We start from the raw sequence: 24,349 nt of genomic DNA on the forward strand, positions 1-24,349 counted from the left end.
GGTGAAGAAGAGGGGGGAGTCTGGAGAGGGTTGATCTGGTTAGGTTTTGTGTCCTCGCCCAAATCCCATGTTGACTTGCAATCCTCAGGAGTTTAGGGAGAGACCTGGTGGGTACTGATTGGATTATGGGGGGTGGTTTCCCCCATGCTGTTCTTGTGATAGTGAGTGAATTCTCATGAGATCTGATCGTTTTACAAATGGTAGTTTCTCTTGCACTGACACAACCTCTCTCTTGCCTGTTGCCTTGCAAGACATGCCTACTTCCCCTTCTGCCATGATTGTAAGTTTCCTGAGGCCTCCCAAGCCATAGGAAACTGTGAGTCAATTAAACCTCTTTCCTTTATAAATTACCCAGTCTCGGAAAGTTCTTTATAGCAGCGTGAAAACAGATTCATACAAGGGTATTAAGGGAATAGTTCTTAGGATTAGATATGGAGGCGGAGGAGGAAAAAGTAGAATGGAGGAGGAAAAATACCAGTTTTTGAACTCCCGAAAGAGTAAACCCTGGCTTTTTATTCATCTCTGTGCCAACCTAGCCACCTTGACAAAGTAAGTCCTCAATTTGTTAGCAGTAGAATAGAATTTCCTGGTTTTCTGTTAGAAACTGAGTCTCTGAGTCGTTTCCACGGTGCTCCTGGAATACCCTTCACTTTCAAGTATATAAAGCTGTTAGGAGAGTGAATTTATGGCTCTCAGAAGGGCCTCCTGTTTTTGTTCATCTGCCCATTGAGCGGCTTCTTACTGAATTAATGGCCTGGTGCATGAATCACAGGGACTGCCAGTGCAGAATTGAGTGCTGACAGGCGGTTTCGGCTCTCTCATATCTCTGTTGCTGCCTTGAGCTCTATGCAAGGGTCAGCCATGGCTGAAGCCTTCCCCTGCATCCGTCCCTGCTCCCAGGCCTCTCATAGGCATCAATAGCATACACATTTATACTCATTCTGTACAAAGGCCTCTGTTCACGTCTCTCTGCCTACAACCCCTGAAGAAATTCCTACAGCTCTACTGATTGAGGCCTTTTTAAATCATTTTTTTGACTGAATGACTGAGCAAATGAAGCATTGCACTCATGAAGTGCTAGATAGGTGAGTAAGCAGACTTGCTTCCTGAAGCCAGAGTGCCTTCAATGTGTTTCAACAGAAAGGCACCCAGAAGAGAAGGAAACCAGAAAACACAGGACTGAAATCTCCAAAGGAGCAGCAGAGGTGGCGTTAGCAGATTGTCATTCAAGAGGCAGAGATGACTTGGGGCCTAGCTGGGCAGAGAAAGCCTCACAGAGGAAAATGGGTCCCTAAAGACAGTCAGGAGTTAGTCAAACATGGGAGGGAAGGTATACTATTGGCCTATTGCGCTGAAGGACTCCTTTTGTGGGTCTGCTCCTTGCACGGTATGATGTTCAGAATCCCTGAACCCTGCCCACTAAGTGCAGCAGGTCCAAAACACCCCCTCCCTGGAGGGCTGTACTTCCCTGGGTGTGAATCACGGTTGGATAGCAGAGAGGAGTGTGACCAAATGGAGAAGACTAAGGTGTGGGGAAGACACGCGAGGCTCATTTGCAGACTGCTGACAGAGCATCATGATCGTGGTAGAAGATGCACCAGGAAAACGATGTTTCAAACAGGCTGAAAATGAGGGCTATCTCTAAGTGCTTATCACAGAAATGTCCAGATGACTCCAAAGGATCGTGTTAACACGAATGTCAGGCCCAATGAAGAGGTCAAAGGCATTAGCCAGGTGTCATGGTACATGTCTGTAGTCCCAGCTACTCCAGAGGCGGAGGTAGGAGGATCGCTTGAACCCAGGCATTTGAGGCTGCAGTGAGCTATGATGGCACACTGCCCCTTAGCCTGGGTGACAGAGTGAGATCCTGTCTCAAAAAAAAAAAAAAAAAAAAAAAAAGAGTCAAAGGAATACGGTGAATATGACGTGAGCTTTGAACTTGGACCTAATTTGGAATACCACTTACCACTTACTAACTGTTTCCTTGGGCAAGTTATTTATGTTTTCTCAGCCGGTTTAATCATCTTCAAAATGAAGATCATACTTGCTCAAAGAGCTACTGGAATTTACATGAAGTGCCAGTTTGGATTACTTGTGTTCATGCTAATTGAGGGTGTTATACTTTTAAAGGACCACGAGAAAATGGGCAGGACTATTGTAGGACATTCAAGAGATCCACAAAAATATAAGATGATCTTTATTGAACTACATTATTCTACACCTACTCTGTGCTAAATGCTAATATTAATAACTTTATGTTCAATTCTACTCTGAGGTAGCCTTTAATCCCTTTGTAGAGGGGGTAAATTAGGCTCAAAAAAGTTGCCTAATGTAGATAAAAATTAACCATTCCAATTCCTACCTCACATTACTAATAAACAGTGATTTGAGATAGATCATTCTTCTAAGTATAAAAACTAGAATTATAATGCTTCTAGAAAATAACATAGAACAATGTCTTTGCAACCTTGGAGTAAGCAAAGATTTCTTAGAACACAAAAGCACTAACTGTAAAACAAAATTGATACCCTAGACTCCATCAAAATTAAAAACTTATGCTCATCCGGTAACACTTTTAAGAAAATGACTCTTATGGCCGGGCACAGTGGCTCACGCCTGTAATCCCAGCACTTTGGGAGGCCAAGGCGGGCAGATCACGAGGTCAGGAGATCAAGACCATCCTGGCTAACACGATGAAACCCTGTCTCTACTGAAAATACAAAAAATTAGCCAGGAGTGGTGGCAGGCGCCTGTAGTCCCAGCTACTCTGGAGGCCAAGGCAGGAGAATGGCGTGAACCCGGGAGGTGGAGCTTGCAGTGAGCCGAGATCGCGCCATTGCACTCCAGCCTGGGCGACAGAGTGAGACTCTGTCTCAAAAAAAAAAAAAAAAAAATGACTCTTTTTAGAAAGGACACAAAAAGTATTAACCACTGAAGAAAAATATCCATCAGTAGGAAAATGGATAAATAAATAGTGATAGATGCATGGAACAGAATACCACTCAGCAGTGTAAAAATTGAAAGAAGAGGTCCAGGTACAGTGACTCACGCCTGTAATCTCAGCACTTTGGGAGGCCCAGGTGGGCAGATCACGAGGTAAGGAGTTCGAGACCAGCCTGACCAACGTGGTGAAACCCGTTTCTACTAAAAATACAAAAATTAGCTGGGCGTGGTGGCTTGCACCTGTAATCCCAGCTACTAGGAGGCTGAGGCAAGAGATTTGCTTGAACCTGGGAGGTGGAGGTTGCAGTGAGCTGAGATCACACTACTGCACTCCAGCCTGGGTGACAGAGTGAGACTCTGTCTCAAAAAAAGAAAAAGAAAAAAGGACAAACCAGTGTATTGATACATGCAATACTGTAGTTGAATCTTACTTCATAATGTTGAGGAGATTAAAAAAAGGCCAAACTCACAAGAATTTATATTGTATAATTCCATTTTTGTACAGTTTTTAAACAAGCAAAACAAATGCGTGGCAATAGAAATCAGAACACGAGTCACCTATAGGCTGGGCACAGTGACTCATGTCTATAATCCCAATACTTTGGAAAGTTGAGGCAGGTGGATCGTTTGAGCCCAGGAATTCAAGACCAGCCCGGGCAACATAAGTAAACCCTGTCTCCACTAAAAATACAAAAACTAGCTGGGCATGGTGACATGCATCTGTAATCCCAGCTACTTGAGGGGCTGAGGCAGGAGGATCACCTGAGCTATGGAAGTTTGAGATTGCAGTGAGCTGAGATCATGCCACTGCACTCCAGCCTGGGCAACAGAGTGAAACCCTGTCTCAAACAAGCAAACAAACAAAAAACACAGGTAACCTATAGGGGTTGGAATTAACTGGAAGGGGACATGAAGGAGCTTTCTGGAGTAATGAGAACATTCTATGCTTTATTTGAGTACGGGTTACACGGGCATATACCTTTGTTAAAACTGTATGAGGAATACGCTTAAAATCTTTGCATTTCACCTCACTAAAACTTCACCTCACCAAAAAGATAAACTGGGATGGGTTTGGAAAACCTCCACATTGTACTTCTAGCTTCTTTCATGATCTCATCTAGTAGTCATGAGATGCATATCTAGAAAGGACAACTCTCCCCCTAATTCTGAAGAATGACCAATAATAATCCATTCCTTTTCCTGACCCCTTTGAGAATTGCAAAGCGTGTATTGAATGAAAAATTAAGTAATGAGTATCTGTTAACTAAGAAAGTTAACGATGATAGGATACTTGCACATAACATGTCAATATTTACATCACCATGTGGGCTGTAATTATATCACTGATAATATGAATAAATACAAAAGGTTTTTGGGTTTTGTTTTTGTTTTTGTTTTTGTTTTGAGACAAGGTCTCAGTCTGTCACTCAGTCTGGAGTGCAGTGGTATGAACATAGCTCACTGCAGCCTTGACCTCTCAGGCCCAAGTGATCCTCCTGCCTTAGTCTCCCATGCAGCTGAGACCACAGGTGTGTGCCACCATGCCTGGCTATTTTTTTTTTCTGTGTTGTTCAGGCTGGTCTCAAACTCCTGAGTTCGAGTGATCACTCCACTTTGGCCTCCCAAAGTGCTGGGATTACAGGTGTGAGCCATCATGCCTGGCCATAAATACAAATTTTTGAAGAAACATCAACATCTGTTTCTAAAGCTAGAAGTTATTTTAAGTCTGTGCCTAAAGTTGACTGTTAACATGTGCAGCTGCAAAAGGTGGATTTATCTGTCACTCTATGACGCATGGCTTTTAGATCAAACAACATTCATTTTTCTGCTCATTTTCCCCCCATTTTTTATTGTGTATATAGAAAAAGTGATAGCAGTATACATGATGAAGAAAAATTTTTACGGTTGAATGGTGCTAATTGTATATCATTGCCATCAGCTTCAAATAGAAAACCAGTTCAGTCTAGTAATTATTTAATTATTTCTATCCAGTGCATAGAATCAAAGTAAAGCTTTTGAAGTTTATTCTCTTGAAGGTTTAATGTATGAAATCATTATGACTGTTATTCTATAATAAATTAAAATTTTCACGCCAGGCACGGTGGTTCACGCATGTAATCCCAGGACTTTGAGAGGCCGAAGTGGGTGGATCCCCTGAGGTCAGGAGCTCAAGACCAGTCTGCCTGTCTTTACTAAAAATACAAAAAAATACAAAAAAAAATAGATGAGCATAGTGGTATGTCCCTGTAATCTCAGCTACTGAGGAGGCTGAGGCAGGATAATTGCTTGAACCTGGGATGTGGAGGCTGCAGTGAGTTGAGACCACGCCACTGCACTCCAGCCTAGGTGATAGAGTAAGACTCCAGCTTAAAAACATAAAAATTTCAATGCTAAAGAAAATTGACTAATGTTTGTGTTGATAACATACATACACATTTTGAAAAAAGTAGTGTTCTTACTAAAGAGATTTACTTGCATTTGGATTTGGTACACACAAAATTTATAATTATATTCAAACTCTCAAAAAATAATTCTTTTAATTATCAAAAAGAAACCGCAATTGCCGGGCTGGGCGCGATGGCTCATGCCTGTAATCCCAACACTTTGGGAGGCTGAGGTGGGCGGATCACCTGAGGTCAGGAGTTCAAGACCAGCCTGACCAACATGGTGAAACCCCGTCTCTACTAAAAATACAAAAATTAGCCAGATTTGGTGGCAGGTGACTGTAATCCCAACTACTCAGGAGGCTGAGGCAGGAGAATTGCTTGAACCCAGGAGGCAGAGGTTGTAGTGAGCCGAGATTGTGCCATTGCACTCCAGCCTGGGGGACAGAGCAAGGCTCTGTCTCAAAAAAAAAAAAAAACAAAAAAAAACAAAAAAAAAAACTGTAATTGCCAATATCTACAAATATTTTTACATAGGCAGAGAATAACTAGATTACAAAATCATGTGACAATGTTGACATTGAATATAAAAACATATTTCAATATGGCATTATATGTTTTCTTTCTGCTACCTGTCATCAGTCTGATGTTTAAAAATGTTTAAGCCTTTTAAAATCTATTTTATAAACCAATATAGATATTCAACCATTGTACTGAACTTTGTACAAACAAGTCCTCTTAATTTTGGTTGTATTTTGTTCAAAATTGGTTGGAAACTGCCTTCTCCTTTTTGTTTATCAAGGTAATATTTATACTAATTTTTTTTTTTTTTTGAGACAGAGTCTCACTGTATTGCCCAGGCTACAGTGCAATGGCGCGATCTTGGCTCAATGCAACCTCTGCCTCCTCAGTTCAAGCCATTCTCCTGCCTTAGCCTCCCGAGTAGCTGGGATTACAAGCATCTGCCACTGTGCCCAGCTAATTTTTGTATTTTCAGTAGAGATGGGGTTTCACCATGTTGTCAGGCTAGGCTAGTCTTGAACTCCTGACCTCGTGATCCACCTGCCTCAGCCTCCCAAAGTGCTAGGATGACAGGCGTGAGCCACCATGCCCTGCCTATTTATACTAATTTTAAGTGTCCAGGTTGGTAAATTTTGGTTATTGTATCTAATCATTTAACCAAATCAAAAAATGGTGCAATTCTTCACCCCAGAAAGTTTTCTCATACTTGTATATATTCACTTATCTCCCCTAACCCTGGCCCCAGGCAACCATTGATTCTCTTTCTGTCCCTATAGTTTTACGTAATACAGAATTTCATATGAGTAGATTCACAGAGTATAGAATATTTTGTGATTGACTTCTTTCTCTTAACATAATATTTTTAGGATGTATCCATGTTATTGTCTGTATTATGTCCTTTCTTTGTATTACTGAATAGTTTTCTGTGGTATGAGTATATCACACTTTGTTTATCCATTTAATAGTGATGGACATTTGTGTTGTTTCTAGTTGGGGCTATTATGAATAATGCTGCTATAAACACTCATGTATATGTTTTGTTGTGAGTTTTTTTTTTGTTTTTTTTTTTTTGAGATGGAGTCCCACTCTGTCACCCAGACTAGAGTGCAATGGCGCGATCTTGGCTCGCTGCAACCTCCACCTCCCAGGTTCAAGCGATTCTCCTGCATCAGCTTCCTGAGTAGCTGGGATTACAGGTATCCACCACCACACCCTACTATCATGTACATGTTTTTGTTCGGACATATGTTTTTATTTCTCTTGGGTAAATATCTGGAAGTAGAATTTCTGGATCGTATGATAATGAATCTAACTTTATTTATTTTTGAGACAGAGTTTCGCTCTTGTTATCCAGACTGGAGTGCAATGGCATGATCTCGGCTCACTGCAACCTCCGCTTACCCGGTTCAAGCGATTCTCCTGCCTCAGCCTCCCTAGTAGCTGGGATTACAGGCATGTGCCACCATACCTGGCTAATTTCGTATTTTTAGTAGAGATGGGGTTTCTCCATGTTGGTTAGGCTGGTCTCGAACTCCCGACCTCAGGTGATCCACTGCCTTGGCCTCCCAAAGTGCTGGGATTATAGGCATGAGCCACCGCACCCAGCCATAATGAATTTACCTTTATAACATAATGCCATGGCCCCAGCTACTATACCATTTTGTGTTCCTACAGCAACATCTGAGAATTCCGGTTGCAACTTATCTTTGCCAACACTTGGTAGTGTCAATCTTCATGATTCCCCATTCTAGTGTGTAGTGGTATCTCACTGGAGTTTTCATTGGTATTTTTCTGATGAATAATAAAGTTGAGCACATTTTCATATGCTTATAAAAAGTTTTAATCAAAGTATTTGTCAAATGAAATACTAAAATGCGGTTATTGGAAAAATGATTTGCAAACAGAGAAACTTGAAGTTTATCCTTTCATAAGCACAGTGAGTACTGAACAAATTAAACAATAAGCCCTCAAATAGTATACAATATTAATGCTGAAATTCTGTAATTGCATTTTAGAATATCTCAACTTGCAGGATGAATCTTTTGCTGAAGCACCTATTTTTAATTAGATAAATTTATGTTCTGTACTGGAATAAAATGAAATTGTGGAAGCCCATAATTGTGTGGAATCATAAATAGAGACAATTTATATTATGAAGTTGTTCTTATGAAATATTTGTTGAAGAAAGCTACTCTGAATGGAGACAAAAAAGACAGCATCTGTGAAAATATTGAGGCTGAAATATTTATACATTTCAATGCACAAAAACATAGAATGATGAATATCCTTGTATTAGTTTGCTAGGGCTTTTATAACAAAATATCATAGACTGGGTGACTTAAAACAACAGCAATTTATTTCTCACAAATCTGAAGGCTGGGAAGTCCAAGGTGTCAGCAGGTTCGGCTTCTTCTGAGGCCTCTCTCCTTGGCTTGCAGACGGCCACCTTCTTGCTGTGTCCTCACGTGGCCTTTCCTCTGGGTAGGTTAATCCCTGGCGTCTCTTTGTATATCCAAATTTCCCTTAGAGGACACCAGTCAGATTGGATTAGGGGCTACCCTCATACCCTCATCTTAACTTAAGCACCTGTGTAAAGTCCCTATCTCCAAATAGGGCCACATTCTGACGTACTATGGGTTAGGACTTCACCATATGAATTTGAAGGAGCAGGATACAATTCAGCCCATAGCAATCCTCCATTTAGCAGACCAGGTTCTGACATTCCTTTAACTTCGATATAATGCAGGAGGAGACATGACCACAAACATCTGGTGAGAGATAAATTATCGGGCAGAAAGTAGCGCCCTGTGCCCTGCAATCAGGAACTACCCTGTGTTATGTGATTTTCTACGTGTCACTGTTGATCTGTCAAGCTCCGAAGTGCAGCTATTGAGGCCAATAGTATCTACCTGACCCTCTCACATTGGCATCTTTTAAAAAATAGTTTTATTTCTACTGTTTATAAAATACATGCTCTTTGCAAAATAAAAATAAAATGCTAGTGAAGAATACAAAAGAAAAAAAGGATCACCTCCAAAACACACCACCCAGCAACAGCCACTGTTACCATGCTGGATATATGTCCATCAAAATGTTTTCTCTATACAAACAACTTGTATGCTTTTAATACAAAAAATAGAAATCACTATATATATGTGTGTGTGTATATATATGTGTATATATGTGTGTATATATATGTGTGTATATATGTGTATATGTATGTGTGTATATATATGTGTGTGTGTGTATATATATATACACACATACTCTTTTTCAGCTTTTAAAATTGCATATATTTCAGGTGTACAATGTGATGTTTTGATACACATGTGAATATGGTCCAGCATATGAACATATCTATGTCCTAATGTAGTCAGCTTTCCTTTTCTACTTAACATCATGGACATCTTTCCTTTCAATAAATAGATACCTTAAGAACTATCAAAGGCCGGGAATGGTGGCTCACACCTGTAATCCCAGCACTTTGAAAGGCCAAGGCAGGAGAATCGTTTGAACGTGGGAGGTGGAGGTTGCAGTGAGCCAAGATCGCTCCACTGCACTCCAGCCTAGGCAAGAAGAGCGAAACTCTGTCTCAAAACACACAAACAACAACAACAAAAATCCCAAAATTTAGGCTGGCTACCCCACCCTGACCCCGGGACTAGATTGTACTTAGATTCATTGGAACATGGTAGAAATTTCAGGACCAAAAGCAGCAAAGACCACTCAATGCTAAGCAGAGTTCAAGCATTTGCCCCTACTGTTCGCAACCCTCTGCCTAAATGTAGGATACCAAATGTTGCTGAGCCTCAAGTTAGGGAAGCTCTCTCAGTGATGTGGGAGTAGACAAGGGGCCTCTGGTATCCTGCAGGTCTGTTTCTGCAGGCCTGGGAGATTGTCTTTCCAAGGTGGGAGCTGCCCTTACCTCTTTAACTTTCCTCCAGGCTGAAATTGTGAACCTTGGCCACTCCCAATCACAATTCTCTTCTCTCATTTGGGACACTGAAGGGAATCTTTCACCCCCAATTGTCAAATAGAAACATAGAAAGCAACTCAACATAGCCTCCAACAACCAGGAACTGTAGAAAAGGAATTTGCAAACATTGTACATTCTCCTTTGTTGCTTCAAATATGTGGTATCTTCTAGGAAGTGGACCCAGAGGTGAGTGAATAAGAAAAGCAGATGTTTGTCCTAGTCTGTTCATTCCATCTCCAAACAAGATAAAAATTACAGGGTAAAAGGTTCATCAGTCCAGTAACACAAAATCCTCTTATCTTTTTTTTGGAGACACAGTTTCACTCTGTTGTCCAGGCTCAAGTGCAGTGGCATGATCTTGGCTCACTGCAACCTCTGCCTCCCGGGTTCAAGCAATCCTCCTGCCTCAGCCTCCCAAGTATCTGGAATTACAGGCACCAGTCACCGTGTCCAGCTAATTTTTGTATTTGTAGTAGAGATGGGGTTTCACCATGTCGGCCAGGCTGGTCTCGAACTCCTAGCCTCTAGTGATCCGCCCACCTTAGCCTCCCAAAGTGCTGGGATTATAGGCGTGACCCACTGCGCCTGCCCTTATCTTCTTCTTCTTCTTCTTTTTTTTTGAGACAGGGTCTCACTCTGTAACCCAGGTTGGAGTGCAGTGAAATGATCTCGGCTCACTGCAACCTCCACCTCCCAGGCTTAAGAGATCCTCCCACTTCAGCTTCCCAAGTAACTGGGACCACAGGTGCCTGCCACCACGCCCGGCTCTTTTTTGGTATTTTTGGTAGACACTGGGTTTTGCCATGTTGCTCAGTCTGGTCTCAAACTTCTGAGCTCAGGAGATTCACCTGCCTTGGCCTCCCAAAGTGACGGTATTTCAGGTGTGAGCCACCACACCCAGCTATCAACAAAATCCTTTTAAATAAATGCTAGGTATTCCACTGCCTAATAGAAACTGTGTCATAACTTATCTCTTATTGATAGATCTTTGAGGTTATTTCCAAATTTATTACACAATACATCAATAAACATCTTATACATATATTTTGCACTCTTGTCTGAATATATTTTATTAGAGCTGTGTGCAGTGGTGCCTGCCATTAGTCTAGTCCCAGCTACTTGGGAGGATGAGGTGGGATGATCACTTGAGCCCAGGAGTTTGAGGATAGTTTGGGACAAAAAAAAAAACAAGAAAATATATACTTCCTTAGACTATATTACCAGAGGTAGAATTTATGGGTCAAATAGGATTACATCCCAGAAATATTATACGAATTTATATCATTTCAATTGTCTTGGGTCTATATCTAGGAATGAAATTGATGGGTCATTTGGTTAACCTATATTTAACTTTCAGAGTAACTGCCACACAGTTTCCCAGACAGTTTTTATAGTAACTGTTGAACAGTTTTTCAGAGCAGCTGCACCATTTTATATGCTCTCAACAATATATAAGGGTTCTTTTTTTTTTAATTATTCATTCATGTATTTTTTTTAAATACAGAAATGGGAGTCTTACTATGTTGCCCAGGCTGGTCTCAAACTCCTGAGTTCAAGCAGTCCTCCTACCTCAGTCTCCCAAAGTGTAGAGATTATAGGTGTGAGACATTGCACTTAGGGTTCTAATTTTTTCACATAGTGATCAACACTTGTTATTATCTAGCTTTTATTATTTTATTTTATTTTATTTTATTTTATTTTTTGGAGACAGAGTCTTACTCTGTCACCCAGGCTGGAGTGCAGTGGTGTGATCTCAGCTCACTGCAACCTCTGCCTCCTGGGTTCAAGCGATTCTCTTGCCTCAGCCTCCCGAGTAGCTGGAATTACAGGTGCCCACCACATGCCCGGCTAATTTTTGTATTTTAGTAGAGACGGGGTTTCACCATGTTAGTTAGGCTGGTCTCGAACTCCTGACCTCAAATGATCCGCCTGCCTCAGCCCTCCAAAGTGTTGGGATTACAGGCATGAGCCACAGCGCCCCACCTATCTGGCTTTTTTATTATAACTATACTAGTAGGTATGATGTGGTATCTCACTGTGATTTTGGTTTGCATTTCTCTGATGGCTATTGAGGTTGAGTATCTTCATGTGCTTATTGGCCATTTGTAAATCTTCCTTTAAGAAATTTCTAAGGCCAGGCACAGTGACTCACACCTGTAATCCCAGCAATTTGGGAGGCTAAGGTAGGTGGATTGCTTGAGGCCAGGAGTTGAAGACCAGTCTGGGCAATATAGTGGGACCCCATCTCTACAAAAAATTGAAAAATTAGCCTGGTGTGGTGGTAATGCACCTGTAGTCTCAGCTACTCAGTGGGGCTGAGATGGGAGGATCCCTTGAGCCCAGATAGTCGAGGCTGCAGTGAGCTATGATTGTGTCACTGCACCCCAGGCTGGGTGACAGAGTGAGATACTGCCTTAAAAAAAAAAGATGAAGTTTAACTTCAAATGGGATGGGGAGATACATCCTTCCCATAGCTGATTATATATAGGTAATTAAAAATCGAGTCTATCATGTAAGTATTTTATATATATTAATTTGTTTAATTCGCTCAACAATTCCCTGTTGCTATCTTCATTTTACAGGTAAAAAAAAAAACCCTGCAAACCCTTATAAGCTTAGAAATTCAAAGTCACTCAGCTCATAAGGGCAGGGCTGAAATGCCTGGTTTTAAGACCAGGAGCTCCAGCTCTATTGCCCATGCTCTTTAAGACAACTAAAGGGGACAAAGGAATTTGTGGTGGAAAACTAGGACTGGCACAACCAGGCCCCACTTTCCAAAGGCACAATCACCACCACTATGACTATATCACCCTCACGTTACCCCAATTAGGATCAAATCTCACCCACCCACTTACGGAGATTTTAGAAGGGCAAAAGAAAGAGGTAAGGGAAAAACGAAGATGAAGATGATTGAAATGAAATGAAACTTACCAAAAGCCCAAGAGGATAAGTTGTTTGCCATGTCTTACTTCAAAGTGGTTAACAAGAGATAGAGCATAAGCACTGTCCCATCTGATGCCAACTAGAAACTGCTGTTCTACCTGTACGTACTGGTGCCCTCTGGCTCAGAATCAGCCCTGTCCTTAGCCTTGCCCTCCAGAATAGACATCTTTTTCTGGAACTATTGGAGAAAGAAGGTATTTTTTTTCTGAGTTTGCCAAGAAGACAAACTAGTGGCAGGTATTTTGTCACCTCTAGAGATTGGTTTGTCTGAGAATGAAGCCACTCTAGAGGAAAGCAGGCAAGACAGGAAACAGGCAAACGAATCCTTCGACACTTTGGAACTCCTGGATCTAGCCACTCCTGAAGTCAAATATGACCTAGATTTTCAGTTGTGTGAGCTAATTAATTCCTTTTTTTTTTTTTTTTTTTTTTTGAGATGGAGTCTCGTTCTGATGCCCAGGCTGGGGTGCAGTGGCACCATCTGAGCTCACTGCAACCTCTGCCTCCCAGGTTTAAGCAATTCTCTGCCTCAGCCTCTCAAGTAGCTGGGATTACAGGCACCCGCCACCAAGCTGGCTCATTTTTGTATTACAGGCTGGGTTTCACCATCTTGGCCAGGCTTGTCTTGAACTCCTGATCTCATGATCCACCCGCCTCAGCCTCCCAAAGTGCTGGGATTACAGGCATGAGCCACCCTGACCAGCCATCAATTCCCTTTTTATGGATAAGAAGTTAAGCTGAATTTCTAATATCGAAATAAAATAATCTTATATACCCACAAAGTCTTCCCCTCTTTTTTTCTTTTATCTTTTTTTTTCCTTTTATCTTTTTTCTTTTTTTTTTTTTTTTTTTAAACAGGTATTGCTCTGTCACCCAGGCTGAAGAGCAGGAGTACAATCATATCTTACTATGACCTCCAACTCCTGGGCTCAAGTGATCCTCCCGCCTTGGCCTCCCAAATCTTCCCCCTTTTAAATTCAATTCCAAGGAAGCCATCATATATCCTACATAGGAAGAGGAAAAGGCTTGTATTTAAGAAATGAGAATTGGCCAGGTGTGGTGGCTCACACCTGTAACCCCTTTGGGAGGCTGAGGCAGGAGGATCTCTTGAGGCCAGGAGTTTGAGACTAGCATGAGCAACATAGCAAGACCCTGTCTCTACCAAAAAGTAATAAAATAATCAGGTAACATGGCATAGGCCTGTAGTCCCACCTACATAGGAGGCTGAAGCAGGAGGATCACTTGAACCCAGGTGGTCAAGGCTGAGTAAGCCACAATTGCACCACTGCACTCCAACCTGGGTGACAAGAGACAGACTCTGTCTCAAAAAAAAAAAAAAAAAAAGTGAATCAATCAAGAGAATCAACTTAAGAAAAGCAAATGAAGCTCATGAGAGATGATACGACTTTCCTAGGCACCAACTCTTAAAATTGTCACCCCTTCCACCCATCCTCACAGCCTCCAGTGTTTAGAAAAGCATGAATAGCAGCAGAGGAGGAACTGACCACCAGGATGCATGGAGAGATACCAGCATACTAAGTCTCTTATGTCTCTGCTAAAAAGATTTAGTGCTAGAAAGCTGCAGTGAAGTCTCCTATTCCTAAAATTCATTGCAGCCATAAAAGCACCACCATATTTTCATGAGCTATTAAAACAAACAGTTAAAAATAAAGTCCATTTGGTATCCAATATCCTTCAGATGACTCTATTTTTTCATGTATTTGTGAAGCAAAACAATTCATTTAACTGCAATACATCTCCCTGTAACTGATTCAGATTTCCACATTCTATTTTGCATCCTAAAATAATAAGCTACAATTTCTCTAGCCATATAATTTATAAATTACATACACATATCACAACATGAAATACATTCTCTTAGTTTCTTCTCTTCACTTTTCTCAATTGGTCTTTCATTTGGACAATTGATGAAATCACAAATGTTAAGCACCATAGGAGTGGGAATAGTATGAAGGGAGGGTATTAGCATTTATTTGATACCTATCACATCACACGTTTTTTTTCCACTTAATACTGATCCTAATCTTTAAAGCAATTGTTATTGTTCCCATTTTTCTGATGGAAAAGCCAGAAAGTGAGTAAGTTACTTACCTAGGTTTAAACAGCTATAAAATAGCTTTGGCAGATGCTGTTGGTTGCTTGTCTGTAACCATTTTTCTTCTTCTTTGCTGGCTGAACATGCTTCTTATTAAAGAAGTTTAAAATGCTGGAAACTCAAAATGAAAGAAAATGCTGGAAACTTTTTTTTTTTTAATTTTTGAAACAGGGTCTCACTGTGTCACCCCAGGCTGGAGTGCAGTGGCACTATCTCGGCTCACTGCAGCCTTGACCTCCTGGGCTCAAGCAATCCTCCTCCCTCAGCCTCCCAAAGTACTGGAATCACATGCATGAGCCATCGCACCCAGTCATTGGAAACTCTTCCTCCAGACTTTGCTGCTATGGCATGAGCATATTACCCAACCCAGCCAATGGGGCCACAGGGAAAGCTTGCTGGGGAGTTATGAGAAAGTTTTCTGATTAAAAAACAAAATAAAACACACACACAAGGAGAACTGTTCCCCTCCTCCTCACCTGCTTTTTGTTTGTGGATGAGACCTTGTAATTATATTAATATAATACCTGAAACTGCAGAAACCATCTTAAGACCATGAGGGTAGGAATAAGGAGATGAAGTTCAGTGCCCTAAAACACTCTAAAGAGGGTAAAAAGAAAAAGTGGTCCCTAACGTCTTTGATTCTCTGAATTGACTAACCATGGAACTTCCCCAACTCAGGACTTAGGACAGTAGCTGATGCATGGTAGCACTTACCATTTATCAAATAAATAATTAAGCGACTTTTTTTTTCTTTTTGAGACAGTCTTGCTGTGTCGCCCAGGCTGGAGTGCAAGTGGCACGATCTCGGCTCACAACTGCAACCTCCATCTCCCAGGTTCAAACGATTCTCCTACCTCAGCCTCCTGAGTATCTGGGATTACGGGTGCCTGCCACCATGCCTGGCTAATTTTAAAAAATATTTTTAGTAGAGACAGGATTTCACCACCTTGGCCAGGCTGCTCTTGAACTCCTGACCTCAGGTATTTCACCCTCCTTGGCCTCCCAAAGTGCTGGGATTACAGATGTGAGCCACTGCGCCTGACCGACTTCAACTTTTTGAAATCTGTTTTCATAGACGATAATAGAAATATCTACCAAAGCTAAATATTCACTTACCCCATGACCCAGCAATTTTACTCCTAGGTATATATACCCAAAAAATGAGTGTTCTGTGTCCACTAGAGATATGCACCAAAGTGTTCATAATAGATCCAAACCGGAAACAGCTCAAATGTCCATCAACAGCAGAATAGATAAACAAATGTTGGGATGTTCAGAGCTTGAAATATGACACAATATAAAAGGACAAACTATTAAAACAACAGCATGGATAAATCTTACAAACATAATTATTGAGCAAAAGATACCAGAAACACAGAAATATATACTGTTTGATTCCTTCAAATAAAGGTTGACGATTTCCCCTCCTGCAGCCTTGTGAAGAAGGTGCCTTGCTTCCCCTTCGCCTTCTGCCGTGATTGTAAGTTTCCTGAGGCCTCCCCAGCCATGTTGAACTCTCATTGTCCCTGACAAAATAGCACCCTCTCTTCCTCTGCAATTCCACCCTTTTCCCCTTCCGCTGTGCAACTGAAGACTAGGAAAGAATGACATGCAAAATAAGAGGTTTTGGATTCAGCATAGGACTGCTACTTACAGAAAACTTTATATTTGTGCTGAAAAGTCTTGTCATCTAGGTGAAAGCCAATGCTATCCTAATGACAAAATTGTTGGGGAAATAAATCTATCAGAGACTTTATTTAAAGAAATAAAAGAAAAAAATAATAAAGGTTAAGATAAAAAACTAATCCATTTTGGTAGACATCAGCACTTACCTCTGAGAAGGAAAATGGTTACTGATGGGGAAGTGGGAGGCATAAGAGAATTTTCTGGGTGATGAAAATGTTCTCCTTGATCTGAATTGTAGTTACTTAGGTTTACATATATGCTTAAAAATCGTCAAGTTATGTGTTTAAAATATGTGCACCTTACAGTATATAAGCCACACTTTATTTAAAAGTCCCCACAACATTGTTGTTTTCAAGGAAGTACAGGAAATATCTTTTACTCTGTGTTAATTCAGGGAAGTTATCTCCATAAGTGCTTTACAAAATCATCTTCATAATATAGTAGCACCATTAAGTAGGCATTATTATCTTTGTATCACAAATGCACAATATGAGAGTCAGAGAGGTTAAGTTATTTTCCAAAGTCACACAGCTAATCAATGGCAAAGCCAGTTTTGTTTTTTTTTTTTTTCTTTTTTTAAGACAGAGTCTTGCTCTGTCACCCAGGCTGGAGTGCAGTGGTGTGATCTCAGCTCACTGCAACCTTTGCCTCCCAGGTTCAAGCGATTCTCATGCCTCAGCCTCCCAAGTAGCTGGGATTTCAGGTGTGCAACCACCACACCCAGATAATTTTTGTATTTTTGGTAGAGATAGGGTTTCACATGTTGGCCAAGCTGGTCTTGAACTCTTGACCTAAAGTGATCCACTCGTCTCAGCCTTCCAAAGTGCTGGGATTACAAGTGTGAATTACCACATTTGGTCAAAGCTAGGATTTGAATACAAGTTTGTCTGACCCTCAAAACCCATGCTCCTTCCTGTGTTAGTATCCAATGGGTAGGTACCTGCATAGCCAACTTCCCAGGGTCACAGAAAGAATCATCAACGCAACCCAGGAATGCTCTCCTGGAGTATGGATATATCTAGAGAAATTGTGGAAAGAGGCCAGGCATGGTGGCTCACTCCTGTAATTCCAGCACTTTGGGAGGCTGAGGTGGGAGAATCACTTGAGGCCAAGAGTTCAAGACCAACTTGGACAACATAGTGAGAACCCTTTCTCTATTCAAAAAAAAAAAAAAAAGAAAGAAAGAAAGAATTTGCCTAAATAGAACAGAAAAGGCTTTATGTGCAAGACGGTTACTGCAGGATTTATAATAGTCAAAAGCTAGGAAAAAAGTAATTATTCAACACTACATAATTAAGCAAATTATAATACATATATTCAATAGGATATTAAGCAGCCATTAAAAATCATACTTAAGAAAACTTATGATATAATTTTCATTGAGGTAAAACTGAATAAAAGTTGCATATACTTTAAGAATACAACCATGAAAAAGGAAGCTTTTTAAACTTATGCACAAAGAAAGGAAAAGCCAGAAAGTGTTTGTATGTAAAGACCATTAGTTTGTGTTGTCTATGATTTCTTTCAGCAGTGTTTTGTAGTTTTTCCTTGTAGAGGTCTTTCACCTCCTTGGTTAGGTATATTCCTAAGTTTTTTTTTTTTTTTTTTTTTTTTTTTTTTTTTTGCAGCTATTGTAAAAGGGGTTGCATTATTGATTTGATTCTCAGCTTGGTCGCTGTTGATGTACAGAAGAGCTGCTGATTTGTGTATATTAACTTTGTATCCAGAAAACTTTCCCGAATTCTTTTATCAGTTATAGGAGCTTTCTGGAGGAGTCTTTAGGGTTTTCTAGGTAAACAATCATATCATCAACAAACAGCAACAGTTTGACTTCTTCTTTATCAATTTGGATGCCCTTTATTTCATTCTGTTGTCTGATTGCTCAGGCTAGGAATCCCAGTACTATGTTGAGGAGGAGCTCATGGATGGGTAGAATCAATATTGTGAAAATGACCATACTGCCAAAAGCAATCTACAAATTCAACACAATCCCCATCAAAATACCACCATCATTCTTCACAGAATTAGAGAAAACAATTCTAAAACTCATATGGAACCAAAAAAGACCCCGCATAGCCAAAGCAATACTAAGCAAAAGGAACAAATCTGGAGGCATCACATTACCTGATTTCAAGCTATACTCTAAGGCCATAGTCACCAAAACAGCATGGTACTGGTATAAAAATAGGCACATAGACCAATGGAACAGAACAGATAACTCAGAAATAAACCCAAATACTTACAGCCAATTGATCTTTGACAAAGCAAACAAAAACAGAGTGGGGAAAGGACATCCTTTTCAACAAATGGTGTTGGGATAATTGGTTAGCCACATACAGGAGAATAAAACTGGATCCTTATCTCTCACCTTATACAAAAATCAACTCAAGATGGATTAAGGACTTAATCTAAGACCTGAAACTATAAAAATTCTAGAAGATAACATTGGAAAAACCCTTCTAGACATTGGCTTAGTCAAGGATTTCATGACCAAGAACCTAAAAGCAAATGCAATAAAAACAAAGATAAATTGCTGGGACTTAGTTAAACTAAGGAGCTTTCTCATGACAAAAGGAATAGTCAGCAGAGTAAAGAGACAACCCACAGAGTGGGAAAAAACCTTCATAATCTATACATCTGACAAAGGACTAATATCCAGAATCTACAAGGAGTCAAATAAATTAGCAAGAAAAAAAAAGTGATCCCATCAAAAAGTGGTCTAAGGACATGAATAGACAGTTCTCAAAAGAAGATATACAAATGGCCAATAAACATACAAAAAAATGCCCAACATCACTAATGATCAGGGAAATGCAAATCAAAACCACAACGTGATACCACTTTACTCCTGCGAGAATGGCCATAATCTAAAAATCAAAAAATAGTAGATGTTGGCATTGATGTGGTGATCAGGGAACACTTCTGCATGACTGATGGGAATGTAAACTAGTACAGCCACTATGGAAAACACTGTGGAGATTCCTTAAAGAACTAAAAGTAGAACTACCATTTGATCCAGCAATCCCACTACTGGGTATCTACTCAGAGGAAAATAAGTCATCATATGAAAAAGATATTTGCACACGCATGTTTATAGCAGCACAATTCGCAATTGCAAAACCATAGAACCAACCCAAATGCCCATCAATCAATGAGCAGATAAAGAAACTGTGGTATGTATACATGATGGACTACTACTCAGCCGCAAAAAGGAATAGATTAATGGCATTCACGGTGACCTGGATGAGATTGGAGTCTATTATTCTAAGTCAAGTAACTCAGGGATAGAAAACTAACATCGTATGTTCTCACTCATAAGTGGGAGCTGAGCTGTGAGGATGCAAAGGCATAAGAATGACGCAATGGACTTTGGAGACTCAGGGGGAAAGGGTAGAAAGGGGGTATGGGATAAAAGACTACAAATGGGGTGCAGCATATACTGCTCAGGTGATGGGTGCACCAAAATCTCACAAATCACCACTGAAGAACTTACTCATGTAACCAAACACCGTCTGTTCCCCAATAACCTATGGAAACTTTTTAAAAAATGAAAAAAAAAATTTAAATCTTCTAAATTGGACAAACAAAGACTATTAACAACATCTGACTCTGAAGAGTGTAATTTAATAAGGTGGGGTAGGAGTTGGGATAGGTGAAGGGTTGGAGGGGGGATAGGGACTTTCATTTTTTGCTCTATAAATTTGGTATTTAACTTTTTTTTACAACAAACATGCATAATTTTATGATAAAAATTTTAACTAATTTGTTAAAAAATTAGAAATTTACAAAATATGATTGTCTTTAAGTAATGGCATTTGGAAGATTTTTTGATGTCTTCTTTCAGCTTTTCTATACTTTCTAAAATTCCTATTAAAAAGCACTTGTTTCTTTGTATTGGTGGGGGCAAAGTAAATTTATTTCAATGAGTCGATGCATTTGAAAGCACTCTGGAATCTGTGAAGCACTTCAATTATAAAAAGTGATTTTATTACTACTGTTGAAAATATTAAATGCTGGCAGTGGCATTTTGTAATGGCAGAGGCAGATCCTCTATCCACCTGTCCAAGCACCAGGAATGGCTCCAGCCTCCACCTTCCTGAAAGTGAGAGGGAGGTTGGATAAACCACTACCTGCCCACCCGGAACAGTTGTAATGCTTAGGAGTTTTTCTGGCTGAACTTCAGGTGTTAAACTGGAAAATCATTTCTTGAGGCTGTGTTTCTCTGCCCTGGCTGCACATTCGGATCACCTGGGGAGTTTTTTGACTGCTCCACCCCCAGAGATTACATACAATTCAATTGCTTAGGGCAAGACATTTTTGAAATGCTTCCTCGTTGATGTCAATAAACATGCGATGCTGTGGATAAACTCTAGGGTAGGTGCAGGGAAGAGTTTCAAACTCCTCTGGAAAAGTTTAACCAAAAAACTGAAAAACATTGCTTTCCTCAAACCAACCTGAGTTAAAAAATAAAAAAGTAAGAATTTTAATCACCAATTGTATATTTACAGTTTACACAGGTCATGTGCAGAGATAATGCCTTTTGATGATCTCATTTGAATATGGTAACAATGTAAACTGTTAGCAGATATAACTGCCTAAAGAATTCTGGACAGTAAGTGAAGCAGAAACCATTATTTACATTTTGCCCAGGAGAGAATTGAAAGGGAACAGTTCAGAGTTTCCCAATATCAAGTTGCCAAAGATTTGAGTCCCAGTACTCCTACCTCCAACTACAGCATGTTGTTACCGGGAACTGGCTTATATCTTTGAGTTGCCAATTTCACTACAACAGAAGATTTGAAGAAGCCCCTTGCCTGCCTCCATCCTACTTATCCCCAGAGCATCAAAAACAACAGAAGCATATTGTGCATGGAGTTGTGCTATCACCCAATAGCTCTGCCTACCATAGGGCTTGGGCACATAAGTTAGTGTACGTTGAATAAAACAATGAATGACTATCTTTTATAAGATAACATTTGATCCCCATTGTACAGGGTAGGTAAGACTCCAGCAGAGAAGATAACATATCCGAGATCACAAAACCTGCGAGAGATAGCTACAATGAGAGGGAGCTCAGGATGGCTGACTTGGTACTCTTCTCCATGCTACTTAGTTTTTTAAAGACTAAGCCCCAAGGACAATGGCCGTAGAGACAATTTATGTAGAAACTCCTCTTTAGATATGATACACAGATATTATAATAGGAGGAATATTGAATAGGAGTTGGCAACAGTGATTTTCTATTATAATGTTTTATTGAAAACAATTTATTTTACGTAAGATTTATTTCCAATATCCTTAGTCTGACTAATGACAATCTTCTGAAATGATTTTTTTAGAATTATTTTGCTTCCTGAAAAATTCACATAATATAGTATGTGACAGATCACCATAGTCATATATTTAGATTCACAATTACTAGATACAAATAAAAGATAGCTAGAGAGACGACATCATACATGCTTTTAATCAGGAAAGAAAAGGACCTCTCCAATCAATGTCTTGCAAAACCATTAACCAAAGTCCTAAACTGAATCTCAAATAATTGAAAAATGAAAATGATCTATCTACTCGTGACACGGAGATTGCAGTTTTATAAAAATGTTGAATGCACGTATGGATGAAAGGGATTGACGCTGTCATTTAGTAATTGGCTAACTATCAGTCATAGACAAATGTGAGAAATAACTAAGCTGAGAGCAGAAGTCAGAATTTTCTCCATTGCTGTCAAGAGGCCACATGTTCATTCAAAAGTTTGATGTTTAAATCATTAGTTATGTGGAATAGAATTGACAATGGTTAAAGGTATTACAATGTATCCATCCATCCATTCATCCATTTATCCATCCATCCACTGGGTTTAACCACATGCAATTTCTCTATTTCCCAATTGTGCTTAATGCTTATTAAACATGCTATCAGGTTTAACACACCATGTAAGGCTTGGAGAGTAAGGGTTAAATGAAAAACACTCCCTATCTCTGCAAATCCCCAGTTCGGGGAGGGGGAGGAAGCACACACCGACAACTATTTATAAGAGAGTTACAAATATACAAACTACTATGGGATTATATTGATATATATGCCTAGAAAGAACATAGAGCATAAATGTGGTTGGTGGGAGTTTATGAAATTATTTTTCCTTTCGTTTAACTCTATCTTTAAAACTTTTAATTTGATGAACATGTATTCTTTTTATAATTAAAGATTTTTAGAAAATGTACTCTGGAGGTTGTGGAATTGATGGCTATGAATAGATATGCGTAAGATAAAGGATTTAAAAGTTAAAATACATGAAGCAGTCTAGGTAAAATGATAAGTGAGATATTGAATATACAAGACAATGGCCAGACCATCTATCAAAGTAGAGCTCTGAGGCTGGACACGGTGGCCCATGCCTGTAATCACAGCACTATGGGAGGCTGAGGTGGGCAAATCGCTTGAGCCCAAGAGTTTGAGACCAGACTGGACAACACAGTAAGACACCATCTCTATAAAAAATACAAAAAAATTGGCTGTGCATGGTGGTGCACACCTATAGTTCCAGCTACTCGGGATGCTGAGGTAGGAGGATCACTTGAGTCCAGGAGGTCTAGGCTGCAGTGAGCTGTGATTGAGTTACTGCACTCCAGCCTGGGTGACAGAGTGAGACACTCCCTGTCTTTCTCTTTACATATATACGTGTGTGTATGTGTATATATATGTGTGTGTGTGTGTATATATATACATATATATATATTTTTTTTAAGTAGAACTTCCTGACCCACCATCTATAGTAAACAACCCATTATCTCTAGCCAACAGCCCAGGAAGCTAAACAATAACCCCTGTAGCCGTTGGCCCAAAACGGCCAAGACTTGATTAATAACTGCCAGCTTTCCTAATTTTAATCCCTGCTTCCAACTCAAGGCCAACCAGAGAAAGCCAAATATTATACCCAAATCAATCACATAGGATGCCCTCTTTCTGCTTTGCTGCCTCCAACTTCTCCATGCCAACAGCCTCCCATCAGGGTGTACCGGAAGCCTTCCCTTTTTGTTACCATGAAACTTTCCCACTCCTCTACCTGCCTTTGAATCTGCCAAACCCAAGTGATGGCGGCTGACTCCCTTGCTATAACCAGCTATAAATAATGAGCTTTTGCCTGCTCTTAGTTGAGTGGGTCTTTGTTTATTTCCATGGAAGAGAAGATAAGTAGAATCAGGAATGAGCTTAGCACACAGAATGTAAATGGCAAAGTCTTACACATTTATGAGAAATGTGATTTATAGCAGCTCTCCATACCCCACTGTCTGCAGGAACTTGCTGGATTCTGACTGAGCTCCAGGAAGATGAAGTTATTTTGCTTCCCTTCCTTTTTTTTTTAGACAGAATCTCGCTCTGTTCCCAGGCTGGAATGCAGTAGCATGATCTTGGCTCACTGCAACCTCCACTTCCAGGGTGCAAGTGATTCTCCTGCCTCAGCCTCCCGAGTAGCTGGGACCACAGGTATGCGCCACTACACCCGGCTAATACTTTTATTTTTAGTAGAGATGGAGTTGCACCACGTTGACCAGGTTGGTCTTGAACTCCTGACCTTAAGTGATCTCCCAACTTGGCCTCCCGAACTGCTGGGATTACAAGCATGAGCCACTGTGCCTGGCCTATTTTCCTTCTATTAATTTCCTTCTTCATACATTCTTTCAGCATGCTTTACTTCCAACCCCTTAACTTGAGAAGGAAAATCAAAAGCCATTGAATACCTCTGCTTTGGTTTGAACTTAGAAGGCTAAATCAGAA

The 24,349-nt window shown here is 40.2% G+C and overlaps 1 long non-coding RNA gene across 1 annotated transcript in view; it reads left to right on the forward strand.

The window, feature by feature from the left end:
• Positions 1-16,662, forward strand: part of LOC112625106 — a 46,907-nt gene extending 30,245 nt beyond the window's left edge. The window contains exon 2 of the long non-coding RNA XR_003119524.1: positions 15,648-16,662. This is a non-coding gene — a long non-coding RNA (uncharacterized LOC112625106). The remainder of the gene's footprint in view (positions 1-15,647) is intronic.
• Positions 16,663-24,349: the final 7,687 nt, after the last annotated feature.

The sequence above is a fragment of the Theropithecus gelada genome, chromosome 5 (assembly GCF_003255815.1).
Source record: "Theropithecus gelada isolate Dixy chromosome 5, Tgel_1.0, whole genome shotgun sequence".
Classification (NCBI taxonomy): Eukaryota; Metazoa; Chordata; class Mammalia; order Primates; family Cercopithecidae; genus Theropithecus; species Theropithecus gelada.